The 12,828-nt window shown below is 43.1% G+C and overlaps 1 protein-coding gene and 1 long non-coding RNA gene across 2 annotated transcripts in view; one reads left to right on the forward strand and one right to left on the reverse strand.

Annotated features, from left to right (window-relative positions):
* LOC141076815 (uncharacterized) overlaps positions 1-12,828 on the reverse strand; it is a 918,929-nt gene that overhangs the window by 394,445 nt on the left and 511,656 nt on the right. The window lies entirely within an intron of this gene.
* LOC141076834 (uncharacterized) lies at positions 4,016-8,841 on the forward strand. Its single transcript, XR_012227528.1, has 3 exons — positions 4,016-4,672; positions 7,975-8,042; positions 8,734-8,841. It is a non-coding gene; the product is annotated as an uncharacterized lncRNA (long non-coding RNA).

Here is a 12,828-nt window from a genome sequence, read left to right on the forward strand (position 1 = left end):
GAGCTATTTATCTGAAGTATTGCGGTATATAATTCAGTCAAAAAACGGAGGTGCTTGCATGAAAAAACATGAATATTTCAATGTGAAGCGAAAAAAGAAGAAATATGCAGCACTCACCGATGTAGCTGAAAAACTGTGCGTCTTTATTTCACATAAATTCCATCAATATGATGTGTGGACTTGCAGGACGTTAGAGGAATGCTAGGGGAGGGAGGTGCCGGACAACGGCCGTTTCGCGATTACTCGCTTCTACGGGTCCAGATGAGGGGATTAACTAAAGGTCATTCCCTTTATAGGATCACAGACCTTACTAATTAACATACAAAACAAGTTGTGAAACAAACATTTACAAAAAAATATATAGTTATACAATATACAGAGTGCAAGATACTAGTAAGGAATAGATCTTTCCATATCGATTTACAAGATAATCTATATTTTTACAGTATCATAGGAAGATTATAATCTAAATAACTTTACATACAATTTTTTATATAACATTTTTTATAAAAATACTGATAGATCGATCCGGTCATTTAGTCCCAAAGGACCTTGTGCGTTCGCTTTCAGGATCCATTTTGCTTCTTGTTGCAGTAAAGCTTTGTCATGGTTGCCTCCTTGAGGTGGAAAATTGACCTTTTCAATCCCTGCAAAACTCAAAATTTCTGGGTTAGCTTTCTGCACATCTTGAATATGCTTGATTAATCGCAGTGAGCCCTTTCCTGATGTAATAGATCTATAGTGTTCACCAAAACGTATCGTAAGTGGTCTTATAGTTTTTCCAATATAAAAATAACCACATGGACAAAAAATAATATAAACCACGAATTTAGTTTGACAAGAAATGTAATTTTGTACCTTATGTTCCATAGAGCCGAAATGTATAGAATTCCCTGTCAGGTGAAGATGACAGTATCTGCAGTGACCACATTTATAATTTCCTTTTATTGATAAATCTCGTAGCCAATTTTTTTGAGGGGGACGAAGTCTATGATGTACTAATAAATCCCCTATATAATGGCCCTTTTGTATGCAAATTGAGGAACTAATTTACCATCTGTGTGTGAGGTTTTTTCTGCATCAATGAGATGCCAGTGTTTTCTCACTGCTGCATGGATTGCTCTATCCATTGCACTATGTTTGAAACAAAAATTAAATTTTTTTGTAGGTTTGACTACACTATTTAATTTTTTAGTCCTTTCCTTTAATAAATCCATCTGAGAAAATTTTTTTACCCTTTCATATGCTTCATTTAATAAAGTCATAGGGTAGCCCCTTTGCAAAAAACGTTGTTTCAGCTCAGAAATTTGTTCATTAAAAATGGTTTCATCATTATTCAGTTTTCTTACTCTTAGCATTTGACTATATGGAAGTCCCTTTTTAGTGTGTAATGGGCGAGCGCTCTTATAATGTAAGTAATTATTTGTTGCGGTTTCTTTTCTAAACACTTCTGTTTTTCAAGAGCCATTTTTTATTTTAAATTTGACATCAAGAAAATCTATTGTGTTTCCCCCAAATGAAAATGTGAGGCGCATGTTGTCACTGTTCACATTGTTCAGGTATTTTACAAAATCTGCAAATTCTTCCAGAGAACCCCCCCAGATAATAAAAATATCATCCACAAAGCGAAAATATGCTTGTAAATGTTTTAAGTGTGGATTTAGGGCTGTTTTTATATAAAACTGTTCAAACCGTGCTAGGAATAAATTTGCATAAACACAAGAGACTGGCATGCCCATTGCTGTGCCCACCCTTTGTATGACACAAGAGACTGGCGTGTCCATTGCTGTGCCCACTCTTTGTATGACACAAGAGACTGGCGTGCCCATTGCTGTGCCCACTCTTTGTATGACACAAGAGACTGGCGTGTCCATTGCTGTGCCCACTCTTTGTATGACACAAGAGACTGGCGTGTCCATTGCTGTGCCCACTCTTTGTATGACACAAGAGACTGGCGTGCCCATTGCTGTGCCCACTCTTTGTATGACACAAGAGACTGGCGTGCCCATTGCTGTGCCCACTCTTTGTATGACACAAGAGACTGGCGTGCCCATTGCTGTGCCCACCTTTGTATATACCACTTATCCAGAAATTTGAAGGCATTATGTGTCAAAACATAATTGACACACAATGCCAATCACAATGACAATCGAGTGACTCGATAATAAAGGAAATAAAATCCTGTGATTTGTTTGTGTAAAATCTCCTTTATTGCTTCTATGCCTTTATAATGGGGGATGCGGGTATATAGACTCTCAGCATCAATAGATGCAAGGGAGAAATGTGGTTGCCAATGGAAATCTTTCAATTTTTTCAATAAATCTCCTGAATCTTTTACAAAGGATGGCACAGCTTTTAGTAAAGGTTTTAGTAGCCAGTCTAAGTATTGTGAAAGTGGTTCAGTCAAAGAGTTTTCCCTGAAATTATAGGGCGACCCGGAGGCTCTTTTAAAGACTTGTGCACTTTTGGCACACTATACCAATAGGGAATTTCTGGGTATTCTGGAAAGAGTTTTTCTGCTCTCTTTTTTGATAATATCCCCAATTGAACATACTTTCTTAAAAGAGATCTTAATCTGTCCTTATATTTATGCAAAGGGTTGTCATTTAGCATACAGTAGGTATTACTATCATTCAAGTGATTTAGGGCATCTTGTATATAGTATGTCTTATCCAAAAGACCCAAATTCCCTCCTTTATCAGATCTCCTGAACACAGTATCACTCCATCCCTTCATTTCTTGCAAAGCTTTCATCTCAGATGCTCTCAAATTTTTTTCTGACATGGGATAGAGTAAAGCTTCTACATCCTTGATGACCATATCATGGAAAAGATCGATACTGTTCCCAGGAGATATAGGAGGCATGACATTTGATTTTATTCCTCCTTTAAAAGGTATTGGTATTTCTTCGTTGGAATTAACTGATTCCAGGGAGAAATCCGGTTCAGTTATACTCATTAACATTTCAACATCACTTAAAAATTGTCTGGGACAGATATCTGAATTTAGCATAAAGCCTAAAGGACCAATAGTTGGAGGTTTCTCACCTTCATGTATAGGAACAGAAACTGCAGCTGAAACACTGGAAAAAGATTTTTTAAGATGTAGCTTTCTTATACTTTTAAACAATTCAATCCTAAAATCGACATAATCAAATTTTTCTGGAATACAAAAATGTAAGCCTTTAGATAGAACTTCAGTATGTTCACTGGATAATTGGCGCTTTGAAAGGTTTATTATACGTAGATTGTCCATTGGAGGTGTTATTTCCTCCATGATACTTGCTTGCGTTTTTTCCTTGATTTTGTAATTATCCGGCCTCGTCTTGTTTTTTCCTAAAGGGGGCGAATTATTAGAGGTAGAAGGAAAAGTAAGCATGCTTGAGTCCTCTCGATCGTCTGCAACACTTGAGTCCAAAAAATGGAGGTGCTTGCATGAAAAAACATGAATATTTCAATGTAAAGTGAAAAAAGAAGAAATATACAGCACTCACCAATGTAGCTGAGTTTTGCAGGGATTGAAAAGGTCAATTTTCCACCTCAAGGAGGTAACCATGACAAAGCTTTATTGCAACAAGTAGCAAAATGGATCCTGAAAGCGAAAGCACAAGGTCCTTTGGGACTAAATGACCGGATCGATCTATCAGTATTTTTATAAAAAATGTTATATAAAAAATTGTATGTAAAGTTATTTAGATTATTATCTTCCTATGATATTGTAAAAATATAGATTATCTTGTAAATCGATATGGAAAGATTTATTCCTTACTAGTATCTTGCACTCTGTATATTGTATAACTATATATTTTTTTGTAAATGTTTGTTTCACAACTTATGTATGTTAATTAGTAAGGTCTGTGATCCTATATAGGGAATGACCTTTAGCTAATCCCCTCGCCTGGACCCGTAGAAGCGAGTAATGGTGAAACGGCCGTTGTCCGGCACCTCCCTCCCCTAGCATTCCTCCACGTCCTGCATGTCCACACATTTGATGGAATTTATGTGAAATAAAGACTCACAGTTTTTCAGCTACATCGGTGAGTGCTGCATATTTCTTTTTTTGCTTCACATTGAAATATTCATGTTTTTTCATGCAAGCACCTCCATTTTTTGACTGAATCATATGCCGCAATACTTCAGATAAATAGCTCCGTCTGGTAATGTGGTGATTTGTGCCCCCTAGTATGCCGTTCATCTGTTTGCTCTTTGCTGGGATCAGACTACAGGGGAATGCAGATGCCCTGTCCAGAGTTCACTGTATGTCATGTGTCCACCCCTTAGGGTTGAACATAGGAGGGAGGTACTGTATGTGGTACAGTAAAGGGTGTTTTACTGGATGGGAGATACATTTCTCCCAACAGGTTAATGTTTGGCTGGGTTTTTCCATAAAGGCAGGACCTGCGATGATGTCATGGTCACGTGATCATCAGCCCATGTGATGTTTACCTCACTTGTAGGAGGGGATATGGGCTATGTAATGGAGGTTGGTGTTTGGCACATGGTGAGTGTGTGTCTGGAAGTTACAGGACCTTGGCTGGACTTAGCCTGAACACGTACACAGGATCCCCGTGCTGCAGGACTATAGCAGCAAGACTCTCAACAACCCTGGGAATGGCACCTGGCAGATGCCGCGGACCTGTCAGCCGCTTAGTTAAGCCCGTCTCGTGCAAGTGGTGAGTATGGGACCAGTGGTTCTCCAAGCTGGAGTATATTTCTGTTTTTCCTTACTTTCTGTTAATCTGCTGTTTACAACGTGACATTAAACCACTGAAATTGGACTTTAAGCCTGTGTGTTGCCTCGTTATTGCAGCCCTGCCATTACCTACCAGAGTGAATCCCTACACCTCCTTAAAACTATTGCACAGAGTCTATTTGGTGGTCTTGTACAATGGTTTCTGGGTTTTGGGATAAGGTGAAGCATCAGATAGCATGATGTATGATGGACCGGTTGTTCTGGAACCTTCTACCCTTTTACTGGGAACCAGGCCTTCCCGGCTTCAAAAAAGCTTTCAGAAGCTAGTAAACTACTTATGTATGGCCACTAAAATCCACATTGCGGCAAAGTGGAAGTCGCCCTCACTGTCAATACAGTTATGGCCAAAAGTATTGACACCTCTGCAATTCTGTCAGATAATACTCAGTTTCGTCCTGAAAATGATTGCAAACACAAATTCTTTGGTATTATTATCTTCATTTAATTTGTCTTAAATGAAAAAACACAAAAAGATTTGTCCTAAAGCCAAATTGGATATAATTCCACACCAAACATAAAAAAGAGGGCGGACAAAAGTATTGGCACTGTTCGAAAAATCAAGTGATGCTTCTCTAATTTGTGTAATTAATAGCACCTGTAACTTACCTGTGGCACCTAACAGGTGTTGGCAATAACTAAATCACACTTGCAGCCTGTTGACATGGGTTAAAGTTGACTCCACCTCTGTCCTGTGTCCTTGTGTGTACCACATTGAGCATGGAGAAAAGAAAGAAGACCAAAGAACTGTCTGAGGACTTGAGAAACCAAATTGTGAGGAAGCATGAGCAATCTCAAGGCTACAAGTCCATCTCCAAAGACCTGAATGTTCCTGTGTCTACCGTGCGCAGTGTCATCAAGAAGTTTAAAGCCCATGGCACTGTGGCTAACCTCCCTAGATGTGGACGGAAAAGAAAAATTGACAAGAGATTTCAAAGCAAGATTGTGCAGATGTTGGATAACTCGACTAACATCCAAACAAGTTCAAGCTGCCTTGCAGTCCGAGGGTACAACAGTGTCAACCCGTACTATCCGTCGGCATCTGAATGAAAAGGGACAGTATGGTAGGAGACCCAGGAAGACCCCACTTCTTGCCCCGAGACATAAAAAAGCCAGGCTGGAGTTTGCCAAAACTTACCTGAAAAAGCCTAAAACGTTTTGGAAGAATGTTCTCTGGTCAGATGAGACAAAAGTAGAGCTTTTTGGGCAGAGGCATCAACATAGAGTTTACAGGAGAAAAAAAGAGGCATTCAAAGAAAAGAACACGGTCCCTACAGTCAAACAGGCGGAGGTTCCCTGATGTTTTGGGGTTGCTTTGCTGCCTCTGGCACTGGACTGCTTGACCGTGTGCATGGCATTATGAAGTCTGAAGACTACCAACAAATTTTGCAGCATAATGTAGGGCCCAGTGTGAGAAAGTTGGGTCTCCCTCAGAGGTCATGGGTCTTCCAGCAGGACAATGACCCAAAACACACTTCAAAAAGCACTAGAAAATGGTTTGAGAGGAAGCACTGGAGACTTTTAAGGTGGCCAGCAATGAGTCCAGACCTGAATCCCATAGAACACCTGTGGAGAGATCTAAAAATGGCAGTTTGGAGAAGGCGCCCTTCTAATATCAGGGACCTAGAGCAGTTTGCCAAAGAAGAATGGTCTAAAATTCCAGTAGAGCATTGTAAGAAACTCATTCATGGTTGGTAGCAGTTATTTTGGCTAAAGGTTGTGCAACCAAGTATTAGGCTGAGGGTACCAATACTTTTGTCTGGCCCATTTTTGGAGTTTTGTGTGAAATGATCAATGTTTTGCTTTTTGCTTCATTCTCTTTTGTGTTTTTTTTTCATTTAAGACAAATTAAATGAAGATAATAATACCAAAGAATTTGTGTTTGCAATCATTTTCAGGAAGAAACTGAGTATTATCTGACAGAATTGCAGGGGTGTCAATACTTTTGGCCACAACTGTATCTATGAAAGACATTATGTTATTCTCATTTGTGGCCCCAGCGTTTCTTATAGAATAAATCCCTTTCTCAGACAGTCCTGTAGTAATTACTTTGTTCTCACGGTTTGTAGGAGGGTTCGTTATCAGTATAAGTGCGAGAGATGAGAGACCGACGACTGCAGTTTTACCCTGTGTGTCTGGCGTCAGTTTTACAGTGTGAGAGATGCGGGGTCTGTGACCGAAGCTGGGGGTATACGGGTGTATACAGCATACACAGAGGGGTCTGTGACCGAAGCTGGGGGTATACGGGTGTATACAGCATACACAGAGGGGTCTATGACCGAAGCTGGGGGAATATAGGTGTATACATCGTACACTGAGGGGTCTGTGACTGAAGCTGGGGGTATACGGGTGTATACAGCGTACACAAGGGTCTGTGACTGAAGATGGGGGTGTAGAGTACACAGAGGGGTCCACACAAACGCGGTTTCGCTCCGTACACCTCGTACACACACAACTCCGCTACGTACACTCGTACACACGCGGCTCCGCTCCGTACACCTCATACACACGGCTCCGCTCCATACACACCTTGTATACATGTGGCTCCGCTCCTTACACCTCGTACACGCACGGCTCCGCTCCGTACACCTCGTACACGCGCGGCTCCGCTCCGTACACCTCGTACACGCGCGGCTCCACTCCGTACACCTCGTACACACGCGGCTCCGCTCCGTACACCTCGTACACGCGCGGCTCCGCTCCGTACACCTCGTACACGCGCGGCTCCGCTCCGTACACACCTTGTACACATGTGGCTCCGCTCCGTACACCTCGTACACGCGCGGCTCCGCTCCGTACACCTCGTACACGTACGGCTCCGCTCCGTACACCTCGTACACGCGCGGCTCCACTCCGTACACCTCGTACACGCGCGGCTCCGCTCCGTACACCTCGTACACGCGCGGCTCCGCTCCGTACACCTCGTACACACGCGGCTCAGCTCCGTACACCTCATACACACGCGGCTTCGCTCCGTACACCTTGTACACATGCGGCTCTGCTACATCCACCCTGTAAACCCCTCCTGACCCCACACACATAAACTTCCCCTCATCCAGCACCATGACAACCAGCACAGCAGAGTCCTGCACACACTGAGGCCCCTGATCATGTGACTCCTGACTCCGCCCCTCCTGTGACCTCTTCACAGGTCCTGTGCACACAGAGCAGCTGTAGAAATCTCCGGCCTCGGGGGTCTCACCAGACTTTGCTCTTTTCTTGCAGGGGCCGCAGTGGATTTCATCCTGGATCCATAGAGCTGAATAGAGGAGCGATGTTCCTTCACTCTGATGGTAATTGATGGTGACGTTTGTCCAACGTCCATGTTACCGAGTAAATCCCCCCAGGACTGCAGCCGGTAAAGACCCCGATATCCACAGGTGTCCCCTCTAATGGGGGGAAAGGGATAGAAAAGCCTCTTATCCAGAGGGGAAACCCTGTACATGGAGACCTCGGCCTCAGATCTCTCCTGTCCTGTTCTTCCAGAAAAGCCTCAAACTTCTGTGTGTGACTCAGAGCTGAGATCTAACGTGAGAGAAGATTCCAGTGCGGGGAAGACGGGAAACCTTCATATAGACGGCCGGTGGGGATGGAGGCAGTGACCGACTCTGGCCAAATCTGTCTCTAGAGCCGCAGTAGAAGATGAAGATGTCGTCCTCATCATGAAGGAGTTATTTCTCATGTCGCGTGTAATGAATATCTCCTGCAGTATTGCTAATGCCGATTCCAGTGTCGGTAATGAGACGAGAATTAGCGTTATGGAAGATGAGTCTATGAGGAACGTGTTCAGCTGCCGACTCCGAGGAGGAAACTGCTTGTTGTCTGTGGCCTAAATATATAGGTTTTATTAGTAGATGTCAGGGAAGAAAACTAAACCCTGTAAGATAATAAACCTCCTCATATGTTTCCCTTATTATCTCCAGTAATTGTATTATTACACAGGATTCTTATGATGTTACATCGGCTCATCTTCTTCTCATTCAGGTCTCTACAATATCGGATCCTCTCAGTGAAGATCTTCTACAGAAGAGAATTTTCCTGATTTACCCATCAAGGATGGATATGGACAGAGACAAGATGGTGGAGAGGATGTTACACCTCACCCTAGAGATCCTCTTCCGTCTCACTGGAGAGGTGAGAGATTCTGATGACGTCACATTACATCATCCTTATCTATGGGAATAACAGATGGACAGAACTGGAGAGGTGAGGACTCTGGGAATGTCTGTAGTGAGATTTATTACTGTGTCTCTCCATAACCAGGATTACACAGTGGTGAAGAAGACCTCTAGTGATCGCTGTCAGGACCCTGTGTGTGAGGGATGGGGAAGACCCCTGAGCCCAATCACGGTGCTTCCACCTCACGCCCTGATCCATGAGGACATCAATGACCAGAAGATCCTAGAACTCATCTACAAGATGATTGAGCTGCTGACTGGGGAGGTGACACTGCTGGGAATGCTGGGACATTATACAGTAACACTATGAAGGGATCGGGGGATGACGGTATCATTGTGTGTGTCAGGTTCCTATAAGGTGTCAGGATGTCGCCGTCTATTTCTCCATGGAGGAGTGGGAGTATTTAGAAGGACACAGAGATCTGTACAAGGATGTCATAATGGAGGTTCCCCAGCCCCTCACATCTCCAGGTAATAGACAGGACTAAATACACACGGCCTATAATTATCTGTATGTAGAGAATGAATTCAGTCCCTGTACTGTATGTGTTTCCTCCAGATCTATCCAGTAAGAGGACAACACCAGAGAGATGTCCCCGTCCTCTTCTTCCACAGGACTGTAACCAAGAAGATCCCAGTGCTCCTCAGGATCATCAGGTAGATGGAGAGAAGGTGTCAGGAGATCTCCCCTATGATGTGTAGATGGCTGTGAAGGTCTTGTGCTCAGTCTTGTTTTATCCACCAGTATTATATGTTTTATACTTGTGTAATGAGAACGGTGGAGATGGCAGGATTAGAGCTGATCATAGATGGGATTTCTCCATCTGTCTGTGACTTTTACAATATTTGTTTCAGGGTGAAGATCTGACCCATATTAACACTACAGAGACATATGTGAGAGATGATGAGCGGTGTAAAGAGGAGATTCCCACATATGACTACCCAGGTGAGTAGTAACCACTGAATGTAGAGAAGTCACAGATTCCTCTCAGTCACCGGCTGTGGCTGCTTTATCGGTGGTGTAGTCCGGCCGTATTACCATGATCACTATTTTGCCTCTAGACCACAACATCTCCTCCACTAAAACTGTGCAAATGACTTTGGGCATTGAAAGCCCTTTTCTATAGAACTTACAACCTGGAGGATCCACCTACCCCCTGGTATTAGTGTGAGGGTGATCCCTTAAAGAGAAATCTATATGATTGCTTGTACCTGACCCAATATAGGCCGAGTGCGCTCTTAAAGAGTCACACTGAACACAGAGTTAGATGTCTACTCCTTTCTCAGCAAAGTCACCGGCTGTGGCTGCTTTATCGGTGGTGTAGTCCAGCCGCATCACAATCATGTGATCACCCTTTTGCCTCCCTACCACTATATTCTCCTCCACTAAAAACTGTTAAAGTGACTTTGGGCATTGAAAGCCCTTCTATAAAAATTACAGCCTTGAAGATGCACCTTCCTAAATTAGAAGACGCTGACCGTTACCTGCCCAGATCTGTAAACTATAAAGCCAAATGAAGCGTACGTAGAATGTGCTGACAAGATAGAAAATCACTTGAAGAAAAATCTTATGCTGGGCCTGTAAGAGAAAGCGGAGGGTAATGATGCTGTTGGCTTCCTAGATCCCTGAGATCTTATCGGATGAATCTTCTCTCCCTTCTGTGCTGCTGAATGTCTCATGGTCCCTACAAGACCAGGTCCAGTCTTTCTGGTCAAACTAACTTCAAGGAGGATTGTGATAATCTCCAGGACAAACATTCCACCAGTGCCATGATAGATCTCTAAGCTGTGCGTGGCTGATGGCTGTAATATACACTGTTCAAAAAATAAAGGGAACACTTAAACAACAGAATATAACTCCAAGTAAATCAAACTTCTGTGAAATCAAACTGTCCACTTAGGAAGCAACACTGACTGACAATCAATTTCACATGCTGTTGTGCAAATGGAATAGACAACAGATGGAAATTATTGGCAATTATCAAGACACCCTCAATAAAGGAGTGGTCCTGCAGGTGGGGACCACAGACCACATCTCAGTGCCAATGCTTTCTGGCATGTGGCACAGGTAGTGCAGCTCATCCAGGATGGCACATCATGGCTCCAGCCCTGGTTTCATAGATTTACTAAAAGTCATGAATTCCATTATGTTTTCCATCCTAAGGAATTCAGATTACTGCACAATCTCTCCTGAAATGGGGGCGCTAATACTTTCTCTACTCTTCCGGTCAGGACTCATAGTGGCTCCAATGGTCCACCATAAATGAGGGCAGCTCCAGTTTAGTGTTCTCCCCTCGTTTGTTGTTGTCGGGGGTGTATGATCTTTTTTTACCGGTATGATAGTGTAATTGTGGTGGGATCGCCCTGCCTCAGTTATCTGAGTCTGTATCTCCGTGTTAGTCCTTAATGAAAGGTCTCCATTACCTCTTCCAAATGCCTAAGATCTAAATTCGTCACCCGTCAGCTCTGCTCTCTTATAAATAGTTCTATGTAAAAGTATATTTCTTGTTGAAACTTATGTGATAGAAAATATTGGCCTTTACGATAGTTTATATTGTCAAGAGCCACTGAGACCCATACTCTAATTACCCCGAAGAGGTTTTACCATTAGTTACTCATTTTTTTTACTTAACCCATTAACGTTCATGGACGTGCACAGTCCATCATGGCCGGGTGTAACTTCCCGCACCATGACGGACTGTGCACGTCATGCATTTGAACTGTCACTGAGTGTAAAACACGCAGTGACAGTTCAGTGCCGACAGCTGTCTGACAGCTGACAGGCATGGGATGAGGTGTGGGGACCCTTGCAGTTGGTCCCTGTACCCAGAGCGCTGTGATTGGTCAGTCAGTCTGACTGACCAAACACAGCAGCAATCAGGCAGGAGATGCCGAAATTTCAGCCTCTCCTGCCCAATCAGTGCAGGAGCTCAGCGCTGCGGTGGCTGAGCATACTGCAATGACAGCCAGGAGCGGCGTCCGCACCACCCCTGGCTGTTAAGTCCCTGACTGCTGCGATTGAGCGCAATCGCAGCGTTCGGGGGGGAGGCAGAGGGTCGGGGGCTCCTTCTGCCTCAGATTGGTGTCCCTGCGATGTAATAAGGGGGGCCCGATCTGTGCCATGATGCCCCTGGGGGTTGTCATGACATTCACCAGGTCATCCAGCTACAGAAAGCCGCTGAGACCATGCTCACAGCTCACAGCACGGTCTCAGCCGCTTTCAGCGTAGGCCTAATACACTGCAATGCTGGAGCAATGTATTATACCATCAATCGAAAGTGAGAGTCCCATAAAGGGACGAGGGAAAAATTATATTAAATAATAAAAAAATCTCCCAATAAATTCACATTTTTATGTGAATAAAGTAAAAAAAAACAAATGTTTGGTATCGCCGCGTCCGTAAAAATCCCGCCTATAAAAGTGTCACCCTAGTTAACCCATTCTTTGAACGCCGTAAAAAAAAACATAAAAAAGCAAATTATACTTTCTCCAAGTGGTATCATCATACCGCTTGGAAAAAGTGGAATAACAGATGATCAAAAAGACGGATATAAATAACCATGGTACCGCTGAAAATGTCATCTTGCCCCGCAAAAAACGAGCCGCAATACAGAGCCATCAGCGAAAAAATAAAAAAGTTATAGCTCTCAGAATAAAGTGATGCAAAAATAATTATTTTTTTCTATAAAAGTTTTTATTGTGAAAAAAAAAAACGCCAAAACATAAAAAAAAGATATAAATCAGGTATCGCTGTAATCGTAGTGACCTGGAGAATAAAGCCGCCTTATCAATTTTACCGCACGCGGAACGGAGAAAAAAATAATTCCTGAGTTTGTTTTTTGTTCATTCTGCCTCCACAAAAATCGGAATAGAAAGCGATCAAAAACCGTTTTGTGTCCGA

This window comes from Dendrobates tinctorius, unplaced genomic scaffold, assembly GCF_039654945.1.
Source record: "Dendrobates tinctorius isolate UK_male_01 unplaced genomic scaffold, ASM3965494v1 ptg000430l, whole genome shotgun sequence".
NCBI classification, from domain to species: Eukaryota; Metazoa; Chordata; class Amphibia; order Anura; family Dendrobatidae; genus Dendrobates; species Dendrobates tinctorius.